Source organism: Microcaecilia unicolor, chromosome 4 (genome assembly GCF_901765095.1).
Source record: "Microcaecilia unicolor chromosome 4, aMicUni1.1, whole genome shotgun sequence".
Classification (NCBI taxonomy): Eukaryota; Metazoa; Chordata; class Amphibia; order Gymnophiona; family Siphonopidae; genus Microcaecilia; species Microcaecilia unicolor.
In genome coordinates this window covers 78106437-78127332 of record NC_044034.1, presented here as the reverse complement: position 1 = coordinate 78127332, position 20896 = coordinate 78106437, and the positions used below count along the sequence as shown (strand labels likewise).

The 20896-nt window shown below is 45.8% G+C and overlaps 1 protein-coding gene across 4 annotated transcripts in view; it reads left to right on the top strand.

Annotated features, from left to right (window-relative positions):
- The window catches only part of LOC115468568 (NEDD4-binding protein 2-like 2), a 169153-nt gene that overhangs the window by 32342 nt on the left and 115915 nt on the right, over positions 1-20896 (top strand). The window lies entirely within an intron of this gene.

Below are 20896 nucleotides of genomic sequence, written 5' to 3'. Positions count from 1 at the left end.
CTCTGCTGCAGCGCTGGACTCCAGTGTCGGAGGATTACGCTGTGCGCCTTCCCTTGGACCTAGCGGTGCGGAAGGCGCTGAGCTGGTGGCTGAGGACAGACAAGTTGTCTGCAGGGATGCCTCTTTTGACCCCGGAATGGGTTGTCGTCACGACGGACGCCTCTTTGACGGGCTGGGGAGCCCACTGCTTGGGAAGGACAGCGCAGGGGCTCTGGTCTCCTGCAGAGGCAAAGTGGTCTATCAAACTCCTGGAACTCGGAGCCATTCGGTTGGCGCTTGTGGAGTTTCTCCTGGTACTGGCGTTGAAGCCAGTATGGGTCCTGTCGGACAATGCCACGGCTGTGGCCTATGTCAATCGCCAGGGAGGTACCAAGAGCGCCCCTCTAGCCAAGGAGGCCATGAATCTATGCCAGTGGGCGGAAGCGAACCTGGAACAGCTGTCGGCGGCCCACATTGCGGGAGTCATGAATGTCAAGGCGGACTTTCTCAGTCGCCATACCTTGGATCCAGGAGAGTGGCAGATATCGGCTCAGGCGTTCTTGGACATCACGAAGCGCTGGAGCCAGCTGAGCCTAGATCTGATGGCGTCATCGGCCAATTGCCAAGTGCTGCGCTTTTTCAGCAGAGGACGGGACCCTCGGTCTCAGGGAGTAGATGCTCTTCTCCAACAGTGGCTGACTCAGGAGCTTCTCTATGTGTTCCCGCCCTGGCCCATGTTGGGCAGGGTGCTAGACCGGGTGGCAAAGCATCTGGGCCGGGTAATCCTGGTGGGTCCAGACTGGCCCAGACGTCCCTGGTATGCGGACTTGATCAGGCTCTCAGTGGACGGCCCTCTGCTGCTGCCAGCGGAGCAGGGCCTGTTGCATCAGGGTCCCGTGGTGATGGAGGATCCCTCCCCCTTTGGTCTTACGGCCTGGCTATTGAGCGGCAGCGTCTGAGGAAGAAGGGCTTCTCAGACAAGGTCATCGCCACTATGCTGAGAGCGAGGAAGCGCTCTACTTCTACTGCTTACGCCAGGGTTTGGCGTACTTCTGCATCGTGGTGTGAGGCAGGTTCCCTTTCTCCCTTCACTGCTCCAATTTCTTCAGTGTTGGCGTTTCTGCAAGAAGGTCTGGAGAAAGGCCTGTCGCTCAGTTCCCTTAAAGTCCAGGTAGCGGCTCTGGCCTGCTTCAGGGGCCGCCTGAAGGGTGCTTCCCTGGCTTCGCAGCCAGATGTGGTGCGCTTTCTCAAGGGAGTTAATCACCTGCGCCCTCCTCTGCACTCAGTGGTACCTGCGTGGAATCTCAATCTGGTGCTAAGAGCCTTGCAGAAGCCGCCTTTTGAACCCTTGTCGAGGGCATCTCTGAAAGACCTGACGTTGAAAGCAGTCTTTTTGGTGGCTAACACTTCAGCCAGAAGAGTTTCCGAGCTCCAGGCGCTATCATGTCGAGAGCCCTTTCTGCAGTTCACTGATGCAGGAGTTTCTATTCGCACTGTGCTTTCCTTCCTGCCCAAGATTGTTTCTCGCTTCCATGTGAATCAGCAGCTTTGTCTCCCATCCTTTCGTAGGGAGGACTACCCAGAGGAGTACTCTGCTCTCAAATATCTAGATGTGAGAAGAGTCATCATCATATACTTGGAAGTGACCAATGATTTCCGGAAGTCGGATCATCTGTTTGTCCTGTTTGCAGGTCCTCGTAAGGGTCTGCAGGCTGCTAAGCCTACAGTGGCAAGATGGGTCAAGGAAGCCATTGCAGCGGCTTATGTGGCTGGGGGGAAGGTGCCGCCTATCCGCCTGAAGGCTCACTCCAGTAGAGCTCAGGCGGCCTCGATGGCAGAGGCCGGGTCAGTCTCCTTGGAAGAGATTTGTAAGGCGGCAACTTGGGCATCGGCTCATACCTTCTGCAGACATTACCGCTTGACTGTGGCTGCTCGGGCGGAGGCCCGGTTTGGAGCTTCAGTGTTGCGGTCAGGGATTTCTATGTCCCGCCCTGGGTGAGTACTGCTTCAGTACATCTCACCAGTCTATGGATTGATCAGCATGATGATATGGAAGGTAAAATTATGTATCATACCTGATAAGTTTCTTTCCATTAATCATAGCTGATCAATCCATAGCCCCTCCCAGATATCTGTACTGTTTTTATTCTGGTTGCATTTCAGGTTCAAGTTTAGTCTTCAGTTCCTGTTCAGGAGGACTTCCTGTTCAAGTTTTTTCAATTGGATACTTCAGGAGTTGAGACGATTTTGTGTTACAGTGAGCTGCTGCATTCCTCTCCCCTCCGTTTTGCGGGGCTGGATTGAGACCTAAACTTTGCCGGTGCTCTCTCCCGCTTCGTGCGGCTGTAGGGCAGCTTTGTACCCCTCCCGCTTCGGCGGTGTTAGGGTCAGTCAGCTCCTCCCGCGGTTGCGGTTGCAGGATAAGCCAGTTCTCGCATCGGCGGGGTGGTGTCCCTCCCCCGCTCCGCCGGGGTGAGCTGGACGGATTCCCCTCCCCCACTTGTGTGGGGATGAGCTGGGTTAATTCCCCTCCCCCGTTTCGGCGGTGGTGAGCTGGGCAGAGTGTCCCTTTGTGGGTGTAATTCTCTAAGTGCTGAGTCCTGCGGATGGAGCTTTGAGATCGACATACTGAGGAGTTTCCGGCAGCACATGACCACATATAGGGAGGCAAAAGGATTGCTCTCTATCTCCACCTGCTGGTAGATGGACATAACCCACCAGTCTATGGATTGATCAGCTATGATTAATGGAAAGAAAATTATCAGGTATGATACATAATTTTACCTTCTGGGGAAGGGGGAGCCTATTCCGAAAGGATGGGCTCCACCTTAACCAGGGTGGGACCAGGCTGCTGGCATTGGCATTTAAAAAGGAGATAGAGCGGCTTTTAAACTAGAAATGGGGGGAAGGCCGACAGTTGCTCAAAAGCGCATGGTTCGGGATATGGTATCTTTCAAAGATATCACCAAAACAGGGAAGATAGGGTATCCTGATAGTGAGGTTGCAAAAGAGACTGTAGTAGATCAGGTGTCCCTAAATAAAAATAAAAAACAGACAAAAGATTGCAAATTAGTGTACTGTCAGGTACTAAACATGATGTAAATAGGAGCAACAAACACAGATTGAAATGTCTGTATGCGAATGCCAGGAGCCTAAGAAATAAGATGGGAGAGTTAGAATATATTGCACTAAATGAAAAATTAGATATAATAGGCATCTCTGAGACCTGGTGGAAGGAGGCTAATCAGTGAGAAATGTCATACCGGGGTGCAAATTATATCGTAGTGATAAGGTGGATCGAATTGGTGGAGGGGTAGCATTGTATATTAACGAGTGCCTTGAATCAAATAGATTGAAAATTCTGCAGGAAACAAAACACTTCTTGGAATCACTGTGGATTGAAATTCCATGTGTAAAGGGGAAAAGGATAATGATAGGAGTGTACTACCGTCCTCCTGGCCAGGATGAACAGACGGATGCAGAAATGTTAAAGGAAATTAGGGACACAAACAAACTGGGCAACACAAAAATAATGGGTGATTTCAATTACCCTGATATTGACTGGGTAAATATAACATCGGCACACGCTAGGGAGGTAAAATTCCTTGATGAAATCAAGGACAGCTTTTTGGAGAAGCTGGTACAGGAACCGACGAGAGAAGGAAAAATTCTAGACCTAGTCCTTAGTGGAGCGCATGATCTGGTGCGGGAGGTAATGGTGCTGTGGCCGCTTGATAACAGTGATCATATGATCGGATTTGATGTTAGCTTTGAAGTAAGTATACATAGGAAATCAAATACGTTAGCGTTTAACTTTAAAAAAGGAGACTATGATAAAATGTGAAGAACAGTGAAAAGAATACTTAGAGGAGAGACTGCGAGGGTGAAAAATTTACATCAGGCGTGGATGCTGTTCAAAAACACCATCCTGGAAGCCCAGGCCAAATATATTCCGTGTATTAAAAAAGGAGGACGGAAGACCAAACGACAGCCGGCGTGGTTAAATAGTGAGGTGAAGGAAGCTATTAGAGCTAAAAGAAAATCCTTCAGAAAATGGAAGAAGGAACCGAATGAAAATAATAAGAATCAGCATAAGGAATGTCAAGTCAAATGCAAAGCGCTGATAAAGAAAGCTAAGAGGGACTTCGAAAAAAAGATTGCGTTGGAGGCAAAAACACATAGTAAATTTTTTTTTTAGGTATATTAAAAGCAGGAAGCCGGCAAAAGAATCAATTGGACCGCTAGATGACCGAGGAGTAAAAGGGGCGATCAGGGAAGACAAAGCCGTAGCGGAGAGATTGAATGAATTCTTTGCTTCGGTCTTCACCGAGGAAGATTTGGGTGGGATACCGGTGCCGGAAATGGTATTCGAAGCTGATGAGTCGGAGAAACTTAATGAATTCACTGTAAACCTGGAGGATGTAATGGGGCAGTTCTACAAACTGAAGAGTAACAAATCTCCTGGACCAGATGGTATTCATCCCAGATAGAACTGAAAAATGAGCTTGCGGAGCTATTAGAAATATGTAATTTATCCTTAAAATCGAATATGATACCGGAAGATTGGAGGGTGGCCAATGTAACGCCGAGTTTTAAAAAAGGTTCCAGAGGAGATCCTGGAAATTATAGACCGCTGAGTCTGATGTTGGTGCCGGACAAAATGGTAGAGACTATTATTAAGAACAAAATTACAGAGCATATTCAAAAGCATGGATTAATGAGACAAAGTCAACATGGATTTAGTGAAGGGAAATCTTGCCTCACCAATCTACTACATTTCTTTGAAAGGGTGAACAAACGTGGATAAAGGGGAGCCGGTTGATATTGTGTATCTGGATTTTCAGAAGGCGTTTGACAAAGTACCTCATGAAAGACTCCAGAGGAAATTGGAGAGTCATGGGATAGGAGGGTAGTGTTCTATTGTGGATTAAAAACTGGTTAAAAGATAGAAAACAGGGAGTAGGGGTTAAATGGTCAGTATTCTCAATGGAGAAGGGTAGTTAGTGGGGTTCTCCAGGGCTCTGTGCTGGGACCGCTGCTTTTTAACATATTTATAAATGACCTAGAGATGGGAGTAACTACTGAGGTAATTAAATTTGCTGATGACACAAAGTTATTCAAAGTCGTTAAATCGCGGGAGGATTGTGAAAAATTACAAGCGGACCTTATGAGACTGAGAGACTTGGGCGTCTAAATGGCAGATGACATTTAATGTGAGCAAGTGCAAAGTGATGCATGTGGGAAAGAGGAACCCGAATTATAGCTATGTCATGCAAGGTTCCACGTTAGGAGTCACGGACCAAGAAAGGGATCTAGGTGTCGTCGTTGATGATACGTTGAAAACTTCTGCTCAGTGTGCTTCTGCGGCTAAGAAAGCAAATAGAATGTTAGGTATTATTAGGAAAGGAATGGAAAACAAAAATGAGGATGTTATAATGCCTTTGTATCGCTCCATGGTGAGACCGCACCTCGAATATTGTGTTCATTTCTGGTCGCTGCATCTCAAAAAAGATATAGTGGAATTAGAACAGGTGCAGAGAAGGGTGATGAAAATGATAAAGGGGATGGGACGACTTCCCTATGAGGAAAGGTTAAAGCGGCTAGGGCTCTTCAGCTTGGAGAAAAGGCGGCTGAGGGGAGATATGATAGAGGTCTATAATAAAATAATGAGTGAAGTTGAACGGGTAGATGTGAAGCGTCTGTTCATTCTTTCCAAAAATGCTAGGACTAGGGGGCATGCGATGAAGCTACAATGTAGTAAATTTAAAACTAATCGGAGAAACTTTTTCTTCACTCAACGTGTAATTAAACTCTGGAATTCGTTGCCAGAGAATGTGGTAAAGGTGGTTAGCTTAGCAGAGTTTTAAAAAGGTTTGGATGGCTTCCTAAAGGAAAAGTCCATATACCGTTATTAAATGGACTTGGGGAAAATCCACTGTTTCTAGGATGAGCAGTATAAAATGTTTAGTAAATTTTTGGGATCTTGCCAGGTATTTGTGACCTGGATTGGCCACTGTTGGAAAAAGGATGCTGGGCTCGAAGGACCTTTGGTCTTTCCTAGTATGGCAATACTTATGTACTTATGTATGTACTTAAATGTCTGTCTTGCTCCTAGCCGGCTCTATCCATCCTTCCCATCTATCCACTCCAGGCTCCTCTCGGTACCTAGTCTGCAGCAGCTGATCACCCACCATCCTTTTTTCCATTACCCCCCCCCCCCCCCCCCCCCGACACTTAGTTCACATTTGGAAGTAGTTTCCTGCTACCCAGGCCTGGTGCCTCCTTCCAGGGTGCAGGTACTTGGTGCCAACATGTTTTCAACCTTGAGCTCCTGGAATTGACTAGATTGAGGCAGCAGGTTAGTGGTGGTAGGTTAGCGTTGGGTAAGACCAGGGGATCTGTGAGGTTGAACGTTTGGGTAATAGGCAACTGGATTATTTATTTACATACATTACATTACATTTCGGGTTATATTCCGCTAACACCTTTCAAACCTAGAAACAATAGGAGCAGTACCATTAAAAGTATAATTGTGTACACAATATTAATTACTTAAAAATAGCAAGATAAAATTAAAATCCCACAAATACTTAATAGGGCTAAGCCATGAGCAAGCACAGAATGAAATTTTACTGGCATAAACATGTTCAGCAGGACCCTTTAATTAAGAAATCAGAACAAAATTAAATGAAAAAAAAAAAAGGAACATTTGACTCGATCTTGTCTATTGCAGGAATTTGTATTTTGACATGTCATATACTAAATGTGAAGTAAATATTGAAATTTGCATGCTTATTTACAAAGAAGGGTGATGTACAAACTGTTGTGGATAAGGGGTGATATCCTGCAGGTGCTCTTTGGCAGCTGTGATATATTCTGTGCAAGTAGGCACAAGGCTGTTTTGGGGAATGGCAGATTAGAAATAATTATGGATGAGAACAACTGTACATACTGGATGGGGTAGTTTTTTTTCCATCATCTACTATGTTAAAACTACTACTACTACTACTATAAATCATTTCTATAGCGCTACCAGTAAAAGATTAGGGGATACGAAGGGTTGGGAAGAAAATAATACAATGTTGGTTATGTGTTACAGATGAGTTTGAGTTGTTTATGAGAGCTTGTAGCCTTGAGGCTGCAATTAAGTGTATTGTATAATTTTTGAAGTGTTGAATAAAAATCTTTAAAAAAAAAAACCCAAAAACTAGTAAAAGATTGATATGGACACTGATAAGTTCGAAAGAGTGCAAATTATGTACAGAAAGATAAGGGTGTATCTAGATTTTGGATTTAATTACTCCTTTTTTTTTGATACTTGAATTACTTTCTGTATCGGTGTTTATTTCCCTGGCCTTAAAGATTCAGCCTGTGTGTGTACCTAAGGTAATGGAGAGTGAAGTAACTTGCCCTAGGTGAGAAGGAGTATCGCTGGAGGAAGTGTGATTTGAAATTTTTCTTCTAGTGTGTTGCTCTGACTATTAGGCTACTTTATTCCTTAAGTAGGTACTAACAGGACCGCTTCCTTATCTTCCTGCCAGATGGGTCCAGATGAATGGGTTATACTGCTGAACCAGCAGGTGGAGGCAAAGAACACTGAACGTTTAGTGACATCATCACTAGTATTAGGAGTGATGCAGCCCTGGAATGCACCAGTATTTCTCTGCATCTAGCACAGGGTGTGCATGGATTGGTACAACAGGGTGATTTTTTCATTGGGCCTGACTCCGGGGGCCACTGGCCACAGTCTGCAGTCCTATGGTCAAGTCTTTAACTGGAAATGCACTCAGAAATCGGTCTACATACTTTTGCCCTGATTGAGTAGGTGTTTTCTCTCCGAGTCAAGTCTCAGCCTGCAGACTTTGGCTTGGTACTGGGTGACTGGAGGTGGTCCTGTGGGATTGTGGCCAGAAGAAGGGTCTGGGGGTGCCCCCTGTCAGTGTGCTCCATTCATTCCTTCAGCCAGTGGCTTGGTGGATTTCTTGAGTTTGCTGTAATAACAAAAAAAAAAAAAAGAGAGAGAGATAAGGTGAGAAGTGGCAGAACAAGAGGGTGGCAGCCACGGTGTGCTTCACTTGGTGGGGGAGGCTCCCAGGGAAGAGGAATCGTTAGTGCATAAGCAGCAGAGTCAGTCTGGTGTTAACACCCTCAAAGAGAGCCACCAGAGTGAAGCAGTTCAGACACAGTTGTCAGAGTGAATGTAATTGGCAGGTTGTGGTGTCTGTGGGCCAGGGGGAATACCACCATAGTCTGAGGAAGGGGGATTGTTGTCAGTGGCAACAGTGCTGAGAAGGTGAAGTTCTTAGTTGGTCGGGTGCGCAGGCTGGGCTGCTGTTGGGTAGGCTGTTTGTATTTCTGTGGGAAGAGAGTGTATGTTCTGAGACCGCAGTTGCTTTTTTAGCTGTGATGATGAAGGCTGCTGAGTAGCATTGGTGGCTTCTTCTCTGCTCAGAAGGTTTACAGTCCTCATGACTGATTGCATTACTTTGTGTTGGAGTAGCAGCCGTCTTGGGCATTCTGAGAAGCTCTGCTTGTGCACACCAACAACTGAGAGCTTCTGCAGGAGTTTGAGGTGCACCTGGCTGTGGGTGAGGTATTTATTTTTCTTCTGCTTTGTTAATTCTGTATGCAGTGACATTTGCAGCATCTGGCTTAGAATTGTTTGTCACAGACAAAATGCAGGAGACACTCACTGTGGTTCAGTGTGTTCGGCAGCATTTTTGGCTTGGGAGCAGGCAGGTAAGCTGGTGCTGTGTGGTGGCCAGGTGGGTGGCTGCATAGCTCCTGACCAGAGGCGAAGCCGAAGAGGTACTCCAGATCAAGCTGGCTTTATAGTATGTGCATTTGAGGGGAGCGGGGAACTACAAAATTCCTGGTTAGTGCTCATGTGTTAGGTCAGTCATGTTAAAGCTGCTTTTCGCTAAGAACTCCATGGTAGAAAGGTTTGAGTCTCTGTTTAAACAAACTTTCCTCTTTGTTTTGTTTTTTTTGAACTATTTATGTAATGTTTTCCATAGCACCTACAGCGGATGAATCTAGAGACGTGGGTTGTGACCATCTACCAGCAGGTGGAGGTACAGAGCATTGAACGTGGTCATAGGAAGGTATGCTCCTTGGTTAGTTAATATATCTCTGTCTCCAGCAGACGGTGGATGGTCTGTCACAAGCTCCTGGTTTCATTTGGGGTTGTTGCTCCTGTTCTGGGTTTTCCGGTTCAGTAGAGCCTGGGGGTGTTTAGGCTAAGTGGTGCCAGGTCCGTCCCCCACCCCTATCCAACCACTTTCTCCTTCCTCCTCCTCCTCCACAGAGTGTGTGTGTGTGTGGGGGGGATTCTCCGAGGACATGCAGGCTGCTTGTTCTCACGTGGTGACGTCCAACGGCAGCCCCAGGACCGGAGAATCTCCCTAGCAACAAAAGTTTGCTAGCCTTGCGCTCCCGTGCGCACTGTACATGTGCGACCGTCTTCCCGCCCGCAGCGCGAGCGTGCTTCTCAGTCTTGTTTTTTCCGCGGCTCGGGATGCTGCTTTGCTGCTGTTCTGTGCCCCAGAGACCTCCTCGCTGCGGTTCTATTTTATTTTATTTTAGTTACATTTGTACCCCGCGCTTTCCCACTCATCGCAGGCTCAGTGCGGCTTACATGGGGCAATGGAGGGTTAAGTGACTTGCGCAGAGTCACAAGGAGCTGCCTGTGCTTGAAGTGGGAATCAAACTCAGTTCCCCAGGACCAAAGTCCACCATCCTAACCACTAGGCCACTCCTCCACTCCGTCTTTCATGAGTTTTCGCTGTATTTCGGCTCTTTTTTCGAGTCTTCTCGATTTCCTCCTTCTAAAAAAAAAAAAAAGTTTTTTCCTTCCTTTAATTTTCTGTAGAACTTTTGCTCCCACTAAGTTTTCTTTTCTTTTTCGTTAGCGGCCATTTTGGGCCGCCTGCGCGGATCTTTTTCTCTTTTTCCTTTTGATGCTACTTTGTCAGGCACCATTGCGTTCGACTTCGCTGGCGTGATTTTTCCGCCCATGTCCGCGAAACCTGCCAGCGGCTTCAAGAGGTGCAGGCGGTGCAGCCGGACCATTTCGCTCACTGACAGACACGCTTCGTGTCTTCAGTGTTTGGGAGCTGATCATCGTCCCAACGCCTATACGCTGTGCTTCCAGTTAAAGAAGAGGACTCAGGCGGCGAGATTGGCTCAGTGGAACTTTTTGTTCGGAGCCAGGTCCAGTTTTTCGGTATCGACGGAGCCAGCGGTACCGAGGTCGTCGCAGGTATCGATGTCGGTATCGGAAGGTGCATCGACATCCGGAGAGCAGGTGAGAGCTGTCCAGGAGTCCCATGCTGGTAGCAGTGAACCATCGAGCGGGTCTCCACCTGCCTCGAGGGCTCCTGTTCTGCAGGCCCCCCGGGATCGACCTTCTTCGAACCCGGCCCCTAGGAGACGTGTGGATTCCACGTCCTCCTCTTCGGTACCGGAGGGTACCGTTGGCATGCTTCGAGCGAAGGCTAAGAAGCATAGTCATCGGTCACCTTCCTGTCACGGTACCAAAGGATTCGGAACCCGAAAAGCGCCGACGCAGGGAGAATCGCTCGCCCTCCATTCAGGGGGTGTCGGTGCGCTGTACTCTGGACAGTCTGGTACCACCATTTCACTCCAGGCAGGTTCTGACATTGTCGCCTGTACCGGCTCCCTTTCCTTTCTCCACAGCCACTCTGAACGAGAGCCTCCGAGCCATTCTACCAGAGATCCTGGGAGAGCTGTTGCGACCATCTCCGGTACCCTCGGTGCTTGCCCTTGCTGGACCAGGCCATATCCCCTGGGTAGCAGAACCACATCCTCCCCCCCCCCCCCCCCCCCAAAGCATACCTGACTGTGGAGCGGTGCCGCAGGGGTGTATCCGGAAGTTCTATCTGGATTTCAAGGAGGCCTACTTGCTTGTTCCTCTTTATCTTCCACACTTGCATGTTCTTTGCCTTGCAAGTCTAGGGCATCTCTTTCAGTTTCATAAGATCCGGTTTTGATTAGGTGCAGCGCCCAGAACCTTTTCTAAGGTAATGGTGGTGGTAGTAGCCGCCTTCCTAAGAAAAGAGGGACGACTGGCTACTCAGGGCCTTGTCAGAGCAGGTGAGTTGTCAGGTGACTACCCAGGTCATCGTTCTCTTGCAGACACGAGGTTATATTGTCAACATGAAAGTCATCTAGTCCCAACACAGACTTTTGGAATATCTGCGAGTATGATTTGATGTGACCTGGGGCCAGGTGTCTTTCTCAAAACAGAGCAGAGACGAGCTTCAAGATCAAATTTGCTGCTTGTTGTGAATTCTGAATCATCGAGCTTGGGATTATGTTCAGGTACTAAGCGCTGAGGTGGTGTCTTGAGTCAGAGCTCACGTGTGTCCGCTTCTGCAGTACTACCATTAGTGTCTCGTGTGAGGACCTCTAGCAAAGTGCAGTATGTCGGTGTGACTTCAACCGAAAAAGCTTCTCCAAGGGACGTCTCTGGCACCTCCTCTTTGGATAACTGAAGTCACAGATACTAGCCTGACTGGTTGGGGAGCCCACTGTCTTCAACACACTGCTTGTCTATGGAGCCATGTGGCAGCACTATGGCAGTCCAGTTGGCATGGGCTCAGAGCAATACACAACACTCTTAAAGCCTTTCAATCTATTCTGGAGGGCAAACCGGCTCGGGTTCTCTGTCAACATGATGGCAGAGGATTCCATCAGCGGGCAGGGATGTACTGCCTTCATCTGAAAACGAAAGCACACCCTCTATTTCACTGGATGGAAAGACATTTGCAGCAGTTTTTAGCTGCCCGCCTAGGTGATGCATGTGGGAAAAAAGAACCTGGATTATAGCTATGTCATGCAAGGCTCCATGTTAGGAGTTACGGACCAAGAAAGGTATCTAGGTGTCGTCATCGATAATACACTGAAACCTTCTGCTCAGTGTGCTGCTGCGGCTAGGAAAGCGAATAGAATGTTGGATATTATTAGGAAAGGTATGGAAAACAGGTGTGAGGATGTTATAATGCCGTTGTATCGCTCCATGGTGCGACCACACCTTGAGTATTGTGTTCAATTCTGATCGCCGCATCTCAAGAAAGATATAGTAGAATTGGGACAGGTGCAGCAAAGGGCGACTAAAATGATAGCGGGGATGGGACGGACTTCCCTATGAAGAAAAACTAAGGAGGCTAGGGCTTTTCAGCTTGGAGAAGAGACGGCTGAGGGGAGATATGATAGAGGTATATAGAATAACTAGTAAAAGAGGCCCGTTTCTGGAGCAAATGAAACGGGCGCTAGCAAGGTTTTCCTCCCCAACACCCCCCCTTCTCCCTCCCTCCCTACCGACCCTGTCATCGTTCTGACGCTGTTGCTCCGCCCTCGGTGTGTGACGCCATTACTCCGCCCTTGACGTCATCACGTTTGATGCGAGGGCGGGGCCCGAGACTGCGATTTCGGTGGCTTCACCACCACGAACCGTTCAAACCCGTTTTGATGACGGAAGTGACGTCAGTGTCCTCAGAACGTTGAGGGTGAGTTTTATTATATAAGATGAGTGGAGTAGAACAGGTGGATGTGAAGTGTTTGTTCACGCTTTCCAAAAATACTAGGACTAAGGGGCATGCGATGAAACTACAGTGTAGTAAATTTAAAACAGATAGGAGAAAACGTTTCTTCACCCAACGCATAATTAAACTCTGGAATTCGTTGCCGGAGAACGTGGTGCAGGCGGTTGGCTTAGCAGAGTTTAAAAAGGGGTTAGATAGTTTCCTAAAGGACAAATCCATAAACCACTACTAAATGGACTTGGGAAAAATCCACAATTCCAGGAATAACATGTATAGAATGTTTGTACGTTTGGGAAGCTTGCCAAGTGCCCTTGGCCTGGATTGGCCGCTGTCATGGACAGGATGCTGGGCTCGATGGACCCTTGGTCTTTTCCCAGTGTGGCATTACTTATGTACTATGTATGTACTTATAGTGGAAGTTCTCAATGGGCAAGCGGATTTCTGCAGCAGGACCTCCCTGGACCCAACAGAATGGAAACTGGTGCTGGACACGTTCTAGCTGGTAATTCAGAGGGAGGCACTCCACTAATAGATCACATTGTGACGAATCACACGGTCAGAGTTTCCAGGTTCTTTGGCAGAAGACGGGAGGTCGGTTCAGGCATAGATGCTCTTCTTCAGCCTTGACCAGAGTTGGCCCTGCTTTGTGTTCCCGCCATGGCCTCTAATAGGATGAGTCCTTCAGAGTCCGTCGTTGGGGGTTTGTCATTCAGTGTGCTGCAAATTGGCCCAGGAAGGGGAGGTATTATTATTAGAATGCATTTACCACCATTCACTCATGTATGCTTGATTCGTTGCCTACTAGGTAACCGTTTGCTATCCTCTGAATCATGGATTTCTCCATCAGGGTCCCATTTGGATGGAGGATCCCTCCCGTTTTCGTCTTACTTCCTGGCTCTTGAGAGGCCAAAATGGAGAAGGAAAGGATATGCTTACTATATCATTGTAACTTTACCTCTGGCAAGAAAATGTTCAACTTTAGCCATATATGCTCGTGTCTGGTGAGTTTTGAAGTATGTTACTCCGAACGGGCGCGGTCTCTATTTCGGGCCTCTTTGCCTCGCGTATTAGCCTTTTTGAAGGATGGTCTTAGCAAGGGCTCGCTTACAATTCTTTAAGGTTTGGATGGCGGTTCATTCTTGTTACCAGAGTTAGATTCTGGATTTCTAATTCAGTTCTCATCCAGATATGGTTAAATTTTTGAATGGGGCTCATCATCTTAGTCCTCATGTTTGTTGTCCTTGTCCTGTGGTTCTGCGGGCTCTAAAAAAAAAAAAAAAAACGATCTGACGCCATGCTCAGGACAGCTGCTAATTGCTCTGCTCCTGCCACCTCTTCATAAAACCCGTTATGCTCACTCTTTGACCCTGAATTTTTGGTTTACCCTGTTCAGCAAAGTTATAAGAGTATCTCTGGAGCTAATTGTAATTTTACAAAGAATGATTTCCAAGGCTCCCCGAAAAGAGAAGGACAAGCAGAAGCTGCACGATGACAAAATGGTGCCCTCTAGTCCGTTCAGCCTGGGTAGTTGGAAGTAGCCGGAGCCATGGAAAATATCTTGGATAAGCGTTTAATCCCCATAGACTCGAAATTAGAACAACTTCAAAATAATATGGAACAGCTTAGCAACGAGCTGGCTACTTACCGCTACAGCACTTGAGAGCTGGAGGACCATGTGACCACAGTGGAGAAGATGCAATCCTGTCTGCAGAAAGTGCTAGCTACCTACAAAGAGAAACTGGAAGATCTGGAAAACAGATCTCGAGGAAATAACTTGTGCTTTGTGAGGTTGATAGAGGCTTTTGGAAGAACAAGAGCTTTGTGGATTTCTGGAACATTGGTTGCCGCAACAGCTGACACTTTCAAACATTGGAGGCCCACTGCAGGTGGAGCGGGCTCACAGAGTTGGGCACCGGCAAGCAGCGTCCTCCAGGCCACGTGTGGTGGTATGCCACCTTCTCAACTATTCCCACAATTCCGCTATTTTGCATTTGCTGCGAGGAGATTAAAGAACTGCACTATGTGAATTAAAAAATGTTGTGCTTCCAGGACTATTCTTCATCTGTGGCAACACAGCGGCAGAGCTTCTCAGCTATTTGTTCTCAGTTACTTAATTGGAAAATTAAATTTGCTTTATCCGGCTAAGATGAGAATATCGCATCAAGGGGAAACTAAGATATATATGTCAGTGGCAGAAGCCCAGAACTTTTTCCAACAGCTGGATTCCTCGGAGCTGCGTGGAGAGAGTTCCAGATATTGACCTGATGGAAGGCCTAATCCTTTGGCTCTTAACAATGATGTAACTGTTGTGAGAGACAGTTGACAACATAGACACTCAGAATGCTTCACAAGCTCTTATCAGTTAGATGTTTCTGGCAATGGCCTAACAATGAGGAGAGGACAGTGTTCCTTATTTCAAGGCATGTCTGTTAACTAGCCTTGGTGGCTTCTAACTGCATTTAACGGTTCAGACTTCTATGAAACTGAGATACTTGCGACCACTTTGGTTATCTCTGTGGAGGGCTCTCTACGAATACAAGAGATCAGTACATGAGTAGGGGCGACCACCTTGATGAAATGTTTGCTGGCAGTACAAGTGCTAGGTTTTTTTGTTTTGTTTTGTTTTTTTACCTTTTTAACTGTTTATGCTGTGGAAGAGTGGACTGTATAGTGGACACTGGTTTGGGGTATGTGCTTTATTGGGGATGTTTGTGGCTGTTTGGGAAGAATGGTAATTGCAGACCACAATAAGCATAAAAAGTAAAAAAAAAAAAAAGCAGTGATTATCTAGTTGGGGGGTTTGACATACATCTGTATCTGAAGGTTTGATGGGGAGGGGGGCGTTAAGGAGTAACTTGTTCCACTTTGGAACTATATGTTAGGGGAAGCGGGGAGGGGTACTGGGTTGGGGGGGGTTGGTTTGGGTACACAACTTGGTTTGTTCTGAGGTCGAGAAATATGGTAACGTAAGGGGAGATTGTTTTCATGTTATCAGCAATTGTGTACTATGCAGAGCTTTGCCTTATGATGTTACTTACACTGTTACGGGCTTGGAGGGAAGTTGTGGGCTGGGGTGGCTTCTCTACCTTATAAGTATTAGATCGATAGTGGTCCCCCATTAAGTGCTCTAAGGTTTTGCAAGAGCTTCAGAGAATCAGAGCTGATGTGGCTTTTCTTCAAGAAACACACCTGTCTGACAAAGAACATGTAAAATTGCCAAGATGGTGGAAAGGAGAGTGCATAGCAGTGGAGGCAAATAATCGACTATATGTTTGTAGGCTGAGACTTGAAACACCTGGGACTGTAAGAGGTCCATTGGCCTGTCCTCAGTAAATCGACTATATGCTTGTAGGTTTTCCCTCCTTTTTCTCCTTTTACTATTTGAGATTCTGCTAGGTACTTGAGACCTGGATTGGCCACTGTTGGAAGCAGGATACTGGGCTAGAGGGACCATCGGTCTGACCCAGTATGGCTATTCATATGTTTTTATGTAGATGTCGGTGCTGTTTTTATGAATGTATTTATGGAATATCAGAAAATTGTAGACATATTTGTAATCAAAAAACAGGTCAGTGTGACATGACAGTTCAATAAAAATAAACAGCAATTAAAAAAAAAAAAGAAAAATCATATGCGAAATCATATGCGGACAATTTAATCTTTAGATCCCAAACTGAGAAGGTGGAGAAAGAAGAAACAGGGAGTACAAACAATCACTTAAAAAGAAAAGGAGTAGGTGTGGAACTCAACTGACTAACCTAACTGAACACTTCATTTACCTATTATCCCCAACAGGTAATCTGGCATGCTTCTTGGCCCTCGAGAAAAAGAGCAATTGATGAACGATTTAAAAAAAAAAAAAATCCTTTCTGCAGACTTAACAAAACAATAATTAGAATATTTAAGGAAAATGATCCTCTCAAATATGAGTTTCCAGGCTCTTTGCTCAAAGCAATTTATGCCTATCCTTTGTACTATCTGGCATAAGTACATAAGTGTTGCCATACTGGGACAGACCGAAGGTCCATCAAGCCCAGCATCCTGTTTCCAACAGTGGCTAATCCAGGTCACAAGTACCTGGCAAGATCCCAAAAAAGTACAATACATTTTATGCTGCTTATTCTAGAAATAAGCATTGGATTTTCCCCAGGTCCGTTTTAATAATGGTCTATGGACTTTTTCCGTTAGGAAGCCATCCGGACCTTTTTTAAACCCAGCTAAGCTAACTGCTTTTACTACATTCTCTGGCAACAAATTCCAGAGTTTAATTACACGTTGAGTGAAGAAAAATTGTTCTCCAATTGTTTTAAATTTACTACTTTGTAGCTTCATTGTGTGCCCCCTAGTTCTAGTATTTTGGAAAGAGTAAACAAGCGATTCACAACTACCTGTTCCACTTCGCTCATTATTTCTTATACCTCTATCATATCTCCCCTCAGCCGTCTTTTCTCCAAGCTGAAGAGCACTTGCTGCTTCAGCCTTTTCTTATAGGGAAGTCATCCCCTCCCCTTTATCATTTTTGTCGCCCTTCTCTGTACCTTTTCTAATTCCACTATATCTTTTTTGAGATGAGGTGACCAGAATTGCATACAGTATTCAAGGTGATACAAAGGCATTATAACATCCTCGTTTTTATTTTCCATTCCTTTCCTAATAATACTTAAAATTCTATTTGCATTCTACACCGCTGCTGCACACTGAGCAGAGGGTTTCAATGTATCGTCAACTATGACACCTAGATCCTTTTCCTGGTTGGTGACGCCTACTATTTGCGGCAGCTATGCTGCCTCTCCTTACATCGAGAAGGTAAATCTTATCCCAGTTGTGCATGCCATGGTAACATCAAGACTGGATTACTGCAATGTGCTATACAATGGTCTTGACTACAAAGAGCCTGCACCAGCTCCAGGTGATTCAGAATACAGCAACAAGACTCAGAAGGTTGCAAGCGACATGACCACATCACACCATTTTTGCAAAAATTTAATTGGCTACCAGTACAATACAGGGCTAAATTTAAAACTCTATGTCTGATCTTCATGGCCCTGAAAGGAAATTGCCCAGAGTATCTGAAGAATAGGATGATCCTCCACACACCGCCAAGGACACTAAGGTTCTCCCAAGGACTTTCACTAACTACACCCTCTCCAAAAGACATTACACAATGTGATAACAGCAAGCGAGCCTTCTCCGAATTGGCCCCCACACTCTGGAATGCATTGCCTGAAAGGCTCCACTTAACACAAGACTACCTCTACTTCAGGAAGCAGGTGAAAGCTTGGCTCTTCAACCAAGCCTTTTTTTTTTTTTTTTTTTTTAATTTTTATGAAGTCTTTATTGAATAATAATACACAAAACCTGATACAGAACACATCTTCCACATCGCATTACAAACCAATTGAACGTAATACAATTCTTTTAGTGATGTAGCGACCTACTGATACAGAGCTAAATGATGGTCCCAGAACCAATATTATGAACAGAGCTTATTGCGCTAGAGCACTGAGTAAACAGGTCAGGTTCTCCAACACAGTACTTCAGTCTTTATGAATGTTATAATTTTCCCAACTCCTTCCCACCCATAACTTTGAACCCCCCCCCCTCCCCTATCCATCCCTCTCTCTTCCCCCCCCCCCCCCCCCTTTTGAGCACCATCTGAACCTCTGGCATCAATCTGGTTATACATGATAAAGAAAAGAATCCCAAATCTGGTGCCATCTACCCAGTTGATTACATCTTTCTGCTAATAATCTTTCCATCTTGCAAATGTGCTTCAGTTTTTGAGACCACCGTGTTATCGGTGGGACTGAGGGCTGTTTCCAATGGGCAGCAATTACAACTCTGGCGGCGCTTATCGCCTGCTTCAGGAATATTTGCTGGGCATGGGGACGACCCGCAGCGCCCGCAGAGAATAAGAAAAAGGTAGGGCTTCACGGTATCGAGATACCCGTCCACCTCTGCAACCTGCTATGTATCGACCTCCAATAAGCCCTAATCTTCCTACATGTCCACCATGTGTCCTGCTGTTCCCTTTACCCCGCAGCCCCTCCAACACAACCCCGTCGTTGTGGGGTAAATGCGCTGAAGACGCTCCGGCGTCAGGTACCATCGGTACAACACCTTCACTGCGTTCTCCTTAAAGGGCACATGAGGCGACACCCCCACCACAGCCCGCTCCAGTCTCTCCCAAGTTGCCTCCTCCAGTTCCACGCCCAATTCTCTCTGCCAACTCTGCCTATGAAGTGTGTAAGTCGGGGACTGTCTATTAACAACGTGATAGAGACGTGATATCAGCCCAGTAGTCTTTGGTAGACCCTCGCAAATGGTTTATAGGGTTGTTTTTTCCCTAGATACTACTTCCCGTACTGCTCGTGTCTTGAGTAAGGAGGATAGCTGAAGATAAGTGTAACGCTCAGATCCTAGGATCGGAAATCTTTCAAGGGCCTCCGAGTATGACAATAAATTCTCCCCCTCAAACAGTTGATCCCATGTTCGTAAACCACCCGTGTACCATCTTGTGAAAGCACCTTTTAGCGTACCAGGGTAAAACAGTGGGTTGTAAGCTATGGGAGATAGACGAGAAAGTGTGGCGCGTTTTTGTGGAAACATACTATCCCAGTTTGAAAGGGTAACATATATAGAAGGGCACAGACCCACTCCCAGTGACCTAAGTGAACTTGGGATCCACATGAGTGTCCCTAGTGGCTTTGCTCCCAGAGTATATTGTTCCAATTGCACCCATTGCCGGTCTGGGTAGTCCTGGAACCATTCTACTGCCGCACGGGCCTGGACCGCTCTGTAGTACCATGCCAGATTGGGTACCCCCAACCCCCCTCTCTTCCTGTCCTGATACAAGACCGAGTGTGCCAGTCGCGGACGTTTTCCCGCCCAGATAAATTTCAACCAAGCCTTTAACAGAAAAAGTAACTAACTTGTTAGTCTCACTCACACACACAAGGATTGACTGGGGCTGCACATACTGCAGCGGGACATATTTATCCACTCCTACCCTAGCTGAGATAATATTTAACCATCTCTCTGACTTCACGTGCAACTTTCTTCAAATCAATCATTTTACTTTATATTTCTTCCTACTTTCTTACTCATCTATATGTTACAACTTTGCCTTACCCTTCACTACCAATTATAATGTTCTAGTACATATTATGTTGTCATTGCAAGTAGTATACCATGCCATACTTTGTATTGTTGTTCGAATATTTTTACTGCTCTAATTGCCTGTTGCTCATGTTTGATCTAGTCTTACTGTACACCACCTTGAGTGAATTCCTTCAAAAAGGCAGTAAATAAATCCAAGTAATAAATAAATGTGGAACCTTGCATCACGTAGCCATACTTTGGGTTCCTCTTTCCCAAATGCATCATGTTGCAGTTGCTGACATTAAATGTCATCTGTCATTTGGATGCCCAGTCTCCCAGTTTTGTAAGGTCTTCTTGCAATTTTTCACAATCCTCTTTCAATTTAACAACTTTGAATAACTTGTTTTGAGGTTGAGTCAACACCGATGGTATCAAGTAGTTAACCATCTCACGGCAAAGTGCTGACAGCCCTTTTGGTATATGGGTATTGACATTCTTTAGCTGTAGTCTCCATTATTTTAGAAGCAATAGGCCCCTCCCCTACTCTAGAGGAATGTGTAGACATTATTAGGACTTCAGTGTAAAAACAAAGAGTCTTAAAAAAAAAAACCAGATGCAGTTCTTGTTTTTTTTCATTTGCTTATGACCCAAAAATAAGACACACCCACTTTCCTTTTTAGGCACAAGTCATAGAGCAAAACCATTCCCAAACAAAGATATTCAGCCTATCTACAGCAGTCCTTTTCTTAAACTGCCTTTTCAAAGCCCTTAAATCTTTCTGGGCTTCTTCTGGTGTTTCTTTACCTCCAGTTATACAATTTACTTAGGCAGTCTCATGCTGGCTTGCAATCACCACAATTTTAATCCCTTCTTCCAACAAGCTTGCTGGGGCAGGAAAAAAAAATCTAGAAATCTCTTGACAAAAACCTCTGCTCTGAAACAGACAATCCTGGCAGCACTCCACAAGTGCTTGTCATAAAAAACCCCCCAAGCAGTTTATATATAAATGCACCTACAAAGCAATAGATAAGTTAATTATAAACAGGGCTGGTGCTAGGGTTTCCTAGTCCACAATCTTTTCTCTGTCCCCAACAGATAGGCGTAAATATTTTTCACTCAAAGTATAGTTAAGCTGTGGTACTTACTGCTAGAACAAGTGGTAAAAGCAGTTGATGTAGCTGGGTTTAAAAAAAGGTTTGGACAAATTCCTGGAGCGAAAGTTAATAAACTGTTATTAATGTAGACCTGGG